General features: G+C 40.9%; 1 long non-coding RNA gene across 1 annotated transcript in view; it reads left to right on the top strand.

The window, feature by feature from the left end:
- Positions 1-1,634: 1,634 nt before the first annotated feature.
- LOC132657467 (uncharacterized) overlaps positions 1,635-13,873 on the top strand; it is a 60,104-nt gene continuing 47,865 nt past the window's right edge. The window contains exon 1 of the long non-coding RNA XR_009595690.1: positions 1,635-1,786. This is a non-coding gene — a long non-coding RNA (uncharacterized LOC132657467). The remainder of the gene's footprint in view (positions 1,787-13,873) is intronic.

Below are 13,873 nucleotides of genomic sequence, written 5' to 3'. Positions count from 1 at the left end.
AACTTTCTCTCACTCCCTCATATATATTTATATGGGAATAGATTCTTAAAAAGAGCGGATATATGTATATATGTAACTAGTTCACTTTGCTGTACAGCAGAAACTAATGCACATTGTAAATCAACTGCACTCCAATAAAAATTAAATATAAATATATACTGCATAATTTAATGTATTATATACATACAGTGATAAGAACACTTAACATGTCATCTTCCTCTTAACAGGTTTTTAGTGTACAGTACAGTATTGCTACCTATTAGGCGCAGTGTTGTACACAGATCTTTAGAACTCATTCCTCATGTATAACTGAAATTTTATACCCATTGACCGGCAACCCATTTCCCCTTCCCCTAGCTCCTGGTAATCACAGTTTTTTCACTTTATAAGTTTAACTATTTTAGATACCTCATGTAAATGAAGTTGCACAGTATTTGTACCCTTGTAGCTGACTTATTTCACTTAGCAAAATGTCTTCAGGGTTCATCCATGTTGTTGCATATGGCAAGATTCTTTCCTTTTTAAGGCTGTATAATATTCCGTTGTGTGTGTGTATCACATTTTAGAAAATCGTTGTCTGTCAATGGTCATTTTACTCGTCTCCACAATTTGGCTGTTGTGGATAGTGCTGCAGTGAACATAGAGTGCTAATATCTCCTCAAGATCCTGATTTGGTCAAGAGTTACATGAGAAGATCCTCAGCATCTCTAATCATCTGGGAAATGCAATCAAAACCACAATGAGATAGCACCTCACACCTGTTAAAATGGCTGTTATCAAAACTAACAAATAGGACTTCCCTGATGGTACAGTGGATAGGAATACACCTGTCAATGCAGGGGAACGAGTTTGATCCCTGGTCTGAGAAGGTTCCACATGCCTTGGAGCAACTAAGCCCATGCACCACAACTACTGAGCCCAAGTGCAACTACTGAAGCCCATGCTCCTAGAGCCTGTGCTCCATCAGCGAGAGAAGCCACTGCAGTGAGAAGCCCGGGCACTGCAAGGGATGGTAGCCACCATTCACTGAAACTAGAGAAAGGTTCATGGACAGTAATGAAGGTCCAATGCAATCAAAAGTAACAAATAGATAAACAGTGTTAAAAAACTAAGCTGAGTTATCCAAAGCCCATAAACAACCAGAAAAAACAAAACCCCCAAACCCCCTTAAGTGCTGGCCAGGCTCTGGAGAAATTGGAACACTTGTGCACTGTTGGTAAAAATGCAAAATGATACAGCCACTGTGCAAAACAGCATGGAGGGTCCTCAAAAAATTGAAAATAGGACTACCATATGATCCAGCAACCTCACTTCCAGGATTTTGTTCAAGGGAGTTATTTTAAGGTGAGTGTAATTCTGTCCAACTCTATTGCTTTAACCATCTGGGTGGAGCTATTTCAGCATTTCTCACCCCATTTCCTTTTATGGGAAACAGCAGAAACAGAGGAGTCAGAAGTTCTTTAGTCACACAATAAGAACGGATCACGCCAGAGTAAAACGTTGGGTTAAAATACTGGATGAACTGGAAAGTGATGCAGTGGCTTTAGGAGAAATTAATGTCCTGGACAGGAAATTGGCTTGTTTTCAGGCAACTGTCTCTAGCTCTCACCGTAGGTACTTCCTGTTTCTCTTTCACTCTCAGTTACCTGAGGTGAGTCACTCAGATAACTTAGGATTTAGCCTTTACTACCAGAAGGCTTAAGTCAGGAATGAAAGAAACTGAAAGCTGAAAGAGCCTTCAAAAGGAGATCAGCTGCTGAAACTTAAAGCTTTATTCCAAGGAAACGTAAGTAAGAAAATACCATTGAAGTAATCAGTGCGGCATTGTCTGAGCAATCCCACTTTGGGTTTTCTTCTACTAGTCACATGCAAAGGTTCCTTAGTCAGTGACCACTGCTATACTGATAGTGATTATGGTCACAACAAAACCCACTCAGTCTTTCTGCTGGCTGTGGCTGTGAGGTGGTAGAGTTGGACTAATGCCACTTGTACGAATCAACAATTTTAGCTTCTTGACATAACTTTAAAGCTGGGATGAAAGGAGTTTTATAAGTCACCTAGGTAAATGATTGTCTTAGCTTGGGCTGCTATAAAGTGACTGTAGTTTGGGAAGTTTAGGCAACATTTACTTCTCACAGCTTTGAAGAAAGACATCTGTCAGTGATCTGATGATGACCCTCTTTCTGGTTTGGAGACCACCATCTTCTTGTATCAGAGAGAGGGAGGGGAAGAAGGGGAAGAACAAGAGGGAGAGAGAGAAGAATCTCTTTTTATAAAGGCATTAATCCCATTATGAGGGCACCACCTTCATGACCTAATTACCTCCCAAATTAAAAAGATTTTTAAAAGTTTATTAGTGGATTCCTGTTTTTGTTTAATTTGCCATGCAGCTTGTGGGATCTTAGTTCCCCGACCAAGGATTGAACTGGGCTCTCTACAGTGAGAGCATGGAGTCCTGACCACTGGACTGCTAGGGAACTCCCCAGATTCCTGTTTTAAATAAGACCTTAAATAGACCCTTAATATACAAAGCCCACAATTCAGTTTACCTGACTTTGCTCCCATCTCCTGAACAGCCTACTGAGGTACATGCACCAAACAGTAGGAGGACTTCTAATTTAGTTTAAATTTCTCATAGTTTGTCTAAAATTATTTAGATTATTAGTGGCAAAGTTGGGGCCATGCACTTGAATGTTTCAGTTCAATTCAGTCACCCAGTTGTGTCCATCTCTGCGACCTCATGGACTGCAGCATGCCAGGCTTCCCTGTCCATCGCCAACATCTGGAGGTTTCTCAAACTCATGTCCACTGAGTAGGTAATGCCATCCAACCATCTCATCCTCTATCATCCCCTTCTCCTCCTGCCTTCAATCTTTCCCAGCATCAGAGTCTTTTCCAATGAGTCTGTTCTTCGTAACAGGTGGCCAAAGTATTGGATTTTCAGCTTCAGCATCAGTCCTTCCAATGAATATTCAGGACTGATTTCCTTTAATATTGACTGGTTGGATTTCCTTGCAGTCCAAGGGACTCTCAAGAGTCTTTTCCAACACCACAGTTCAAAAGCATCAATTCTTCAGCACTCAGCTTTCTTTATAGTCTCAACTCTCACATCCATTCGTGAATGGAAAAACCATAGCTTTGACTAGATGGACTTTTATTGGCAAAGTAATGTCTCTGCTTTTTAATGCTTTCTAGGTTGGTCATAGCTTTTCTTCCAAGAAGGAAGCATCTTTTAATTTCATGGCTGCAGTCACCATCTGCAGTGATTTTGGAGCCCCACAAAATATAGTCTCTTACTGTTTCCATTGTTTGCCCATCTGTTTGCCATGAAGTGGTGGGGACCAGATGTCTTGATCTTAGTTGTTTGAATGTTGAGTTTTAAGACAGCTTTTCACTTTCCTCTTTCACTTTCATCAAGAGGCTCTTCAGTTCCTCTTCACTTTTTGCCAGAAGAGTGGTGTCACCTGCATATGTGAGGTTATTGATATTTCTTCTGGCAATCTTGAGTCCAGCTTGTGCTTCATCCAGCCTGGCATTTCACATGATGTACTCTGCATTTAATTTAAATAAGCAGAGTGACAATATATACCCTTGACATACTCCTTTCACAATTTGGAACCACTCTGTTCCATTTCCAGTTCTAACTGTTGCTTCTTGACCTGCATACAGATTTCTCAGGAGGCAGGTCAGGTGGTCTGTATTCCCATCTCTTTCAGAATTTTCCACAGTTTGTTGTGATCTACACAGTCAAAGGCTTTGGCATAATCAATAAAGCAAAAATAGATGTTTTTCTGGGAGTCTCTTGCTTTTTCTATGATCCAGCAGATGTTGACAATTTCATCTCTGGTTCCTCTGGCTTTTCTAAATCCAGCTTGTATATCTCAAAGTTTACATTTCACTTACTATTGAAGCCTGGCTTGGAGAATTTTGAGTATTACTTTGCTATCATGTGAGATGAGTGCAATTGTGCAGTAGTTTGAACATTCTTTAGCATTGCCTTTCTTTGGGATTGGAATGAAAACTGACCTTTTCCAGTCCTGTGGCCACTGCTGAGTTTTCCAAATTTGCTAGCATATTGAGTGCAGCACTTTCACAGCATCATCTTTTAGGATTTGAAATAGCTCAACTGGAATTCTATCACTTCCACTAGCTTTGTTTGTAGTGATGCTTCCTAAACCCCACTTGACTTTGTATTCCAGGATGTCTGACTCTAAGTGGGTGATCACATCATCGTGGTTATCTGAGTCACAAAGACCTTTTTTGTATATTTCTTCTGTGTATTCTTGCCACTTCTTTTTTTTTAATTTTTATTTTTACTTTATTTTGCTTTACAATACTGTATTGGTTTTGCCATACATTGACTTGAATCCGCCACGAGCGTACATGAGTTACCAATCCTGAACCCCCCTCTCACCTCCCACCCCATATCATCTCTCTGGATCATCCCCATGCACCAGCCCCAAGCATCCTGTATCCTGTATCGAACATAGACTGGTGATTTGTTTCTTACATGATTGTATACATGTTTCAATGCTATTCTCCCAAATCATCCCGCCCTCTCCCTCTCCCACAGAGTCCAAAAGTCCGTTCTACACATCTGTGTCTCTTTTGCTGTCTCGCATACAGGGTTATTGTTACCATCTTTCTGAAGTCCATATGTATGTGTTAGTATACTGTATTGGTGTTTTTCTTTCTTGCTTACTTCACTCTGTATAATCGGCTCCAGTTTCATCCATCTCATTAGAACTGATTCAAATGTATTCTTTAATGGCTGAGTAATACTCCATTGTGTATATGTACCACAGCTTTCTTATCCATTCATCTACTGATGGACATCTAGGTTGTTTCCATATCCTGGCTATTAAAACATTGGGGTACACGTGTCTCTTTCAATTCTGGTTTCCTTGGTGTGTATGCCCAGCAGTGGGATTGCTGGGTCATAATCTTGCCACTTCTTAATATCTTCTGCTTCTGTTAGTTCCATACCATCTCCCTTGAATGTTTAGGGACTGGTATTTATATTCTAGTTATCATGGTCAACAATATTGGAATCATCCTATATTCTTTTCCTTCTTTCACACTGCACATCATCAAGTGCCTTCAAAATATATCCAGAATCAGCAAATCTCTCCCTTCCTCTGGGCTGCGACTTTGGTCCTAGTTATTATCATTTCTCTTCTGCAGTGGCATCTGGGAGATGGAATTGTTGTTGTTGTTCAGCTGCTAAGTCACGTCAGACTCTTCGTGACCTCATGGACTGCAGCAAATCAGGCTCCTCTGTCCTCCACTATCTCCCAGAGTTTGGTCCAATTCGTGTCCATTGAGTCAGTAATGAGAAATGGAATATTTCCTGCCATATCAGTAAGCAAGGATGTCACCATTATCAGTGATTGCAGCCCTCCAATGTGAGCTGGTGAGCCCTAAGGGAACTCAAGAAGGAGAATACCTGCTTTCTAACAATCACCAGACTACAACCACTCTCTACAGTGAGCCCTGAGGAAGGGAAGTTCAGGATGTGAAAACACAGGATACTGACACCAGATAGCTGAGGTTCATATGAAAGGAATGATTTCAGTGAGCCCAGACTCTTGCATCATTCCATACATAGAAAAGTGCTAATAAATTCCTTAACTTGAGATATCTGGTTTTCTTTAATTCACAATAATCTTTGGAAAAGGAGAAGGAGGTGGCAGAGGATATGATGGTTAGAAAACATCATTGACTCAATAAGACATAAATTTGACCAAACTCCAGGGAATAGTGGAGGACAGAGGAGCCTTCATTGCAAAAGAGCTGGACTCAATTTAGCGACTGAAGGACAACAGCAACACAACAACAACAGATCTTTTGATGTTCAGACTACCTACCTGTTCTTGCAAAACTTCTATGTAACCCGGTTCCTCCCCTTGCCTCCTTGGAGCAGTTCTCTCACGGTTATTTGAGATGCTGTCTCTCATGCTTGAAGTCCTAAAAATTCCCTCCGAATAAAACAAAACTCTCAGGTTGTGAATGTTTAAGTCAACATATCCCAACTCATCTCTCTGCTTCTGTTTCTATCCATTGTTGACACTCCATCCCACACTTTACTGGCTTTACTTAACACAGCAACTAAATTAATCTTTTTAAAAACACTGTATTTAGATGGCCAGTGGGCATATGAAAAGATGCTCAATATCAGTAATTACTAGAGAAAAACTACAGTGAAGTATCACCTCACATTGGTCAGAAAGGCCATGTATGTGTGGTATGTAAAAAGTTCACAGAAAATAAATGCTGAGAAGGAGGTGGAGAAAAGGGAAACTTCCTACACTGTTGGTAGGAATGTAAATTGGTTGGCTCTTGGCTTGGTTGTGGAATCAACCAAGAGCGATGACAACAGTTTGGCTAAAAAGAGCATAGAAAATCCAAGGCTTCTGATCTTCGGAGAACGAGGGTGGGAGATGGGAGGTTGATGGATGGTTGTAAACTAAAGAGTTAATAGACTCTGGAGTCTAATGGTGTGCTCTTTAAAGGGCTGAATTTTTGTTGGCAAGGGAGGGGAATTGGTTTTTACATGAGAAACAAGAACAAGGATATTTATACCATCTCCAGACATTGTGATATGTTGAATGTGGGAAAAAATATTCACTTGGAAAGGATGCAGAGGCAGCAGTATATTCACAGAGGCTATTGGGAAGCACGGAGTAGGGCACACTCAGAGAATTATTTCAGAAAAAGGAGTTTGATGGGAGTTCCATAGGACAGAATGGTTTGGGAGCCTCAAGAAAATTGGGCCAGTCAGGTATGTACAGTGTCCTATGAGAAGACCCAATGATGATGGGTGATCTGGAAGCTTGGGCTTTTGTGGGTGACTAAGGTAAACAGAGAGGTGAGGCATGTGGACATTTGTCCAGGTGAACTCTAGGGAGAAGGTGAGCTCTCTCAGTTCATTTATAACCCCTTGCTCTGGTTTGGATTCCTAGATGGTTTCCAGTGGTAAGGCTGTAGGAGGAACAATCTTTCCAGGAGCTGGAAACAAATATTCCATAACCCCCCAGCTTCCTCGTGGTATTATTTCTAGCCTGGATATCCTGATGCCTTACCATCCTGATCACCATCTACTGGTTGCATTTTACTTTATCAGCATCATTGTTAGAATGTGTTTTTTAGAACTGAATGTGAGAATTGGACTGTGAAGAAAGCTGAGTGCCGAAGAATTGATGCTTTTGAACTGTGGTGTTGGAGAAGACTCTTGAGAGTCCCGTGGACCGCAAGGTTGGTCCATCCTAAAGGATGGGTGTTCAGTCCTGGGTGTTCTTTGGAAGGACTGATGCTAAAGCTGAAACTTCAGTACTTTGGCCACCTGTTACGAAGAACAGACTCATTGGAAAAGACTCTGATGCTGGAAGAGATTGGGGGCAGGAGGAGAAGGGGACAACAGAGGATGAGATGGCTGGATGGCATCACCAACTGATGGATATGAGTTTGAGTGAACTCTGGGAGTTGGTGATGGACAGGGAGGCCTGGTGTGCTGCGATTCATGGGGTCACAGAGTTGGACATGACTGAGCGACTGAACTGAACTGATGATATTCTGAAAGTGGGCTGGGAGGTACAGAGTGCTCTTAACTTGTAACCTCCTTTGATTTAGGTGCTATTGTTACATTCATCCACTTGTTTGCATTTCTCAGCTCATAGTGAATAATCATTCTGGGACAGTTTTTTTCCCCCTCGGAAACTGCTGTTGTGCCTATTCTTCCTACAACTCTATACTTGTAGAATCATATAGTTCTTAAGCAAGATGAGTACAAGGTATCATTGACTCTAACATATTTGATACACGAGAAACAGAATTCTAGTTAGAATAAGTGATGAGCATGATTTCATACATTTTAATCAAATACCGGACTGGTTTAGAAAAATAAAGGATTAATGAAATCATGTGCAACTAGTCTTAGTTTATTAATAGGAGTGTGAGTCCAAATCTCCTCCTCTTAGACAAGTTTAGACTGTTCTTTAGGGGGAAAAGGATGTTCTCATGGTGTAGGGATTTACCTTTGCAGTATTTCTTTTTTTACCTGCAGTATTTCTTTTTTTACCTATAGTATTTCTTTTTTTGCCTGCAGTATTTCTTTCTTTACCTGCAGTATTTCTTTTTTAAAAAGTCTTTTGGCCATACCACATCGCATGTGGGATCTTAGTTCCCCAACCAAGGATTGAACCCACAAGTCCCCTGCATTGGCAGCTCAGAATCTTAACCGCTGGACCACCAGGGATGTCCCTACCTATAGTCTTGATAGCTCAGTTATGTGACTAGGAATCAGGACAACTGATCCAGCTACTTTATGGAAGCTGAACTGCCTTGACATTTTGATTTATTTCCTTTACCCTCTTAGCCCTTTTATTTGAAAGATGAAATGGTCGATTAGACATCCTGAATTTCATCCTGTCTTTTAAAAATTACCCCACTCAACAAAGTACTGCTCTTTTCACTTATTGTGACTTCTAGATTATATTTTTATCAGGGACACTGAGTATTTTTCCTGTGGCCTACTCTGACCCACCTAATCTGACTTGATCTATTCAGCAGATTTGGCTAAAGCCTGCTGCTTATATTAATAATTGCTGCTTATGTAATAACAACCAACTTACACACTGCACTATAGATGTCACCTATCTATAATAACACAACATAAGAAAACATGCATAAAATGGACTTATTTGGAGTCTATGCCAGCAATAAATAATAATTATTAAAAAGTAACACTTTCTAATTACAGTTTGAAATTAAATTGAACATTTGATTGTGGTAGGAGGATGAAAATTTTCGCCAAATTGTTGGCAGTGCAGGCTGGCTTAGTGAGCCTGCCTTTTGTTGCACAAGATGAACAACAACAAATTAAAAGTTATCTAAATTATTAAAGATCAACTTCTTAAACACCACAGCTGTAGGATAATTCATGTACTTTGGTTTATTGAGAATCAACATTGCTTCCTCTATTTTCTGTCTAGAGAAATCAGATAAAATCTACTCTCTAATAGTCTCCTTGCTACACAAGGATGACAGCATACTTATCTCACACCTGTAGCCCTGTTCCTTCCATCTGTTCCCTTTGGGCTGGTACGGTACAATGGTTGAGAACTTACACTCTGGAATCAGCTGGGCTGGATTGGAACCATGTCCACGCCATATACTAGTTTTAAGTTACTTAGCTTCTTTGAACTTCAGTTTTCTATAAAAGGGGGACAATGAGACTTGTTTAATGGTGGTGGTGGTTTAGTCACTATGTTGTGTCCGACTCTTGTGTGACCCGATGGACTGTAACCCAGCAGGCACCTTTGTCCATCAGATTTCCCAGCAAGAATACCGGAGTGGGTTGCCATTTCCTCCTCCAGGGGAATCTTCCTGACCCAGGGGTCAAACCTGCAACTCCTGCATTGCAGGTGGATTCTTTTACTGCTGAGCCACCAGGGAAGCCCACTTATTTAATAGGATTGTTCTAAATATTAGTGGGAATTAATGTATAACAGGATGCTGACTGGTACATGCAAAGAAATTGCTCAATAAATACTATTTTGATTTCATGGAGTTTGAGAAGCAGGTATCTAGTAAATTGCTCTTGTTTTAATGAGAACATTAGAAGGACAAACTAAAAATCCTCGCTCTTATTTTCTTAGGATTATATCCATAGAGGAAGACCAAGTCAGGAAATCAACTCTGAGTCTTTTCCTGATTGATCACACGTTCACACAGCAGCCACAAGTAAGCAAAATGTGTGGTGTAAATCTCCTTCCTCTAGGATATTCAAGCCTTGTGGAATAATAGTTTCTCATTTGTAGCAGTTATTTGTATTTTAGCCCTATTTGGAGGTCCCATCTGGTAGGCCTTAAAATGTCTATTCCATTTTTTAAAGGTCATTTCTTCATTCCTCACAGATTATAGACCTTTAATTCATCAGTTGTTAAATCTAAAATGCTTGCCAGTAAGTCTATTCCTGGACAAACTCCATTTGAAATCTCTTAGGTAAATAGTTTATAGGACAAGCAGGAGAAAATTTTGCACTGCTCTTCCATTATTGACCATTGTCTTACTCAAGTATCACCTTGTGATGAAATCCCTTAAAAACAGCATAAAATTATGTGCAGCTCTTATTGATCTTTCTTTGGCCTTTGTCTCTGTGGTCAGGAATCTATACTGAACTTAACTACTTAGCTGCATATAGTCCCCAGAATTGCTGAAGCTAATATAGAACTTGTACTTTAAGAGCATCAAGAGAATCTAGGTCAATAGATATTTAATTCAGTTGGAAGTAAAATGTAGTGTGATGTAGTTTATATTGTGATATAGCCTGATGATTTGTATTGAAAGAAATACAAATGAAGGAAGAAAAAAAGAAAGTGAAAGTTGCTCAGTCGTGTCTGAATCGTTGTGACCCCATGGACTAAACAATCCATGGAGTTCTCCAGGCCAGAATACTGGAGCCTTACTCTCATCCAGGGAACCTTCCCAACCCAGGGATCAAACTCAGGTCTCCCATACTGCAGGCTGATTCTTTACCAGCTGAACCACCAAGGAAGCCCATATACCCTCCTTTTAAAGTAGCTCTTCCATAATGTCTTAACATCCTGTCCCTTTGAGCTGGGTACATGATCCCTTGCTTGCTAAGGTGTGCTAAGCACACCTATATGCTGATACTATGATTTTATTATCAGGAATAACTGTAATTCTTATTGTGAAAAAAAAAAAAACTTAGATCAACTTTGGAGAATCTGGCTTCACTTGTGTATTTATGAAAACTTAGTATATTAAAGGTAATATTTCAAATCAAAGGGGAATAATGCAGTATTGAATAAATGCCATTGAGAATATCAGTCATTATTTAGAAAAAGAAAAAGTTTATTTTTATCTCACAGCATATCATAAAATAATTTCAAACTGTTTAGAGGATTAAGCTTAAGAAACTCTACTATGATGCACTCAAATAAAGCAAAGATTATTTTAGTAATTTGGGAGAGAGAAACACACAAGCAAGACCCCAAGCCCAGAAGCTACAAAGAAACAGAGAAACAAAAGTTCTCTTGTAAAATTAAATGTTTTCGTGATGAAAGTTATCATAAACTAAAGATAGAAAAATTGGGAGAAAAAAAATATGTGCAGCATATGTAACAAGCAAGAGGATCATAACCATTAATTATTAAGCAAACAGGAAATAATAGGAATTATGAAACCACAAAGGAAGAAATACAAATGGCTTCTTTACTTAAAAAGTTGCTAAAGTTTCCGCACCCAGTTCCAATGTGTGGGACCAATTCCAATGTGTATGGAAAGGGGCTTTTTCACACCAGCACCAACTAGCAATTCTCTGACACCAGCTAGGTATAAAATTCGATTCAACCTGACACTGTCTACACAGAGACAGCAGCAGATTCTACAGGTAAGAACTCAGTCCCACAAGACTGCCCCCAATTTCAGATGCCAATCACAAGTCCCAGGTTGTTGCCTGTCTGACCTATTGGTTATAAATAATAGATATCAGAGGTTCCCATAGTCCCCCTCCTTTGGTTAGATTAATTTGCTAGAATGGAACATTTTACCTACTAAACTATAAGTTTATTATATAAAAGGATATAGTTCAGGAACAGTCAGATGGAAAAGAATCACAGGGCAAGGTGTGGGGGAAGAGTGTGGAGCATCATGTCCTCTCCAGGTGAACTACTCTCCCTGAATCTCCACATGCTCACCAACCTGGAAGCTCTCTAAACCACCTCCTTCTGGGTTTTATGGAGGCCTTGTTATAGAGGCCATGAAATTAAAAGACGCTTACTCCTTGGAAGAAAAGTTATGACCAACCTAGATAGCATATTCAAAAGCAGAGACATTACTTTGCCGACTAAGGTCCGTCTAGTCAAGGCTATGGTTTTTCCTGTGGTCATGTATGGATGTGAGAGTTGGACTGTGAAGAAGGCTGAGAGCCGAAGAATTGATGCTTTTGAACTGTGGTGTTGGAGAAGACTCTTGAGAGTCCCTTGGACTGCAAGGAGACCCAACCAGTCCATTCTGAAGGAGATCAGCCCTGGGATTTCTTTGGAAGGAATGATACTAAAGCTGAAACTCCAGTACTTTGGCCACCTCATGTGAAGAGCTGACTCATTGGAAAAGACTCTGATGCTGGGAGGGATTGGGGGCAGGAGGAGAAGGGGACGACAGAGGATGAGATGGCTGGATGGCATCACTGACTCGATGGATGTGAATCTGAGTGAACTCTGGGAGTTGGTGATGGACAGGGAGGCCTGGTGTGCTGCAATTCATGGGATCGCAAAGAGTCGGACACGACTGAGCGACTGAACTGAACTGAACTGAATGCCATAAAGAACCATCTTGTCTGTGTTTCGATGCTAGTTTCTTTTACAGTACACAGATGGGTGGAGGGGTGAGGAAGTAAAGTGAAAAAGCAGTAAGCTGCTGCAGATATTTCCTGGTTCTGACCATACTCCAGAGGAGATGTGCTAGTCTTTCCTGCAGCTATTTACAGGTGGGCCTGGTCAGGATGTTTTTTGTGAGCTAAGCAAAAGTGTTTTAGTGTAACACTCAGATATGGCAGCAGGGTTCCCAGAGATGGATCTTAATGTATGTTTTAAGCTATAGGCAATCTTCCTTTGGTGATTCAGTTCAGTTCAGCCGCTCAGTCGTGTCTGACTCTTTGCGACCCCATGAATTGCAGCACGCCAGGCCTCCCTGTCCATCACCATCTCCCGGAGTTCACTCAGACTCACATCCATCGAGTCCGTGATGCCATCCAGCCATCTCATCCTCTGTCATCTCTTCTCCTCCTGCCCCTAATCCCTCCCAGCATCAGAGTCTTTTCCAATGAGTCAACTCTTCGCATGAGGTGGCCCAAATACTAGAGCTTCAGCTGTAGCATCATTCCTTCCAAAGAAATCCTAGGGTTGATCTCCTTCAGAATGGACTGGTTGGAACTCCTTGCAGTCCAAGGGACTCTCAAGAGTCTTCTCCAACACCACATTTCAAAAGCATCAATTCTTCGGCTCTCAGCCTTCTTCACAGTCCAACTCTCACATCCATACATGACCACAGGAAAAACCATAGCCTTGACTAGATGGACCTTAGTCGGCAAAGTAATGTCTCTGCTTTTTTAGCTTGCAGTAAAGGCAGTAGAGTATAGTGGTCAAGGTAAAAGAAACATCCAATATGGAGTTAGACTTGTTCTTCCCTATTATAAAAAAATTATCTGATGACCAGCATGCACATGAAAAGGTGCTCAACATCACTAACAGAGAAATGCAAATCTAAACTACAGTGAGGGCTTCCCTGGTGGCTCAGTGGTAAAGAATCTGCCTGCCAATGCAGGAGAACATGGGTTCCATCCCTGATCAGGGAAGATCTCACATGCTGCAGAGCAACTAAGCCCATGTGCCCCAACTGTTAAAACCTCTGCTCCGGAGCCTGGGAGCCACAACTGCTGAAGCCCTCATGCCCTAGAGCCCTTGCTCCCCAACAAGAGAAGCCACTGCAGTGAGAAGCCTGAGCGCCGAAAACTAAAGAGTAGCCTCCACTCACCACAACTAGAGAAAAGGCTGTGCAGCAACAAAGACCCAGCACAACCAGAAATAAAACAAATGAGTAAATTTTGAAAAAAAAAAAAAAAAACACAATGAGATATCACCTCACACCCATCAGATTGGCCATTATTAAAAAGTCTACAAATAACAAATGCTGGAGAGTGTGTAGAGAAAAGGGAACTCTCCTGCACTGTTGGTGAAAGTGAAAATCGGTATAGCCACTATGGAAAACAATATGAAGTTCCCTCAGAAAGCTAAGAAAGCTAAGTTGCCAAGATGGTAAAGAATCTGCCTACAGTGCGGGAGACCTGGGT

This window comes from Ovis aries, chromosome 12 (genome assembly GCF_016772045.2).
Source record: "Ovis aries strain OAR_USU_Benz2616 breed Rambouillet chromosome 12, ARS-UI_Ramb_v3.0, whole genome shotgun sequence".
NCBI lineage: Eukaryota > Metazoa > Chordata > Mammalia > Artiodactyla > Bovidae > Ovis > Ovis aries.
This window is presented reverse-complemented; position numbering and strand designations above follow the sequence as displayed.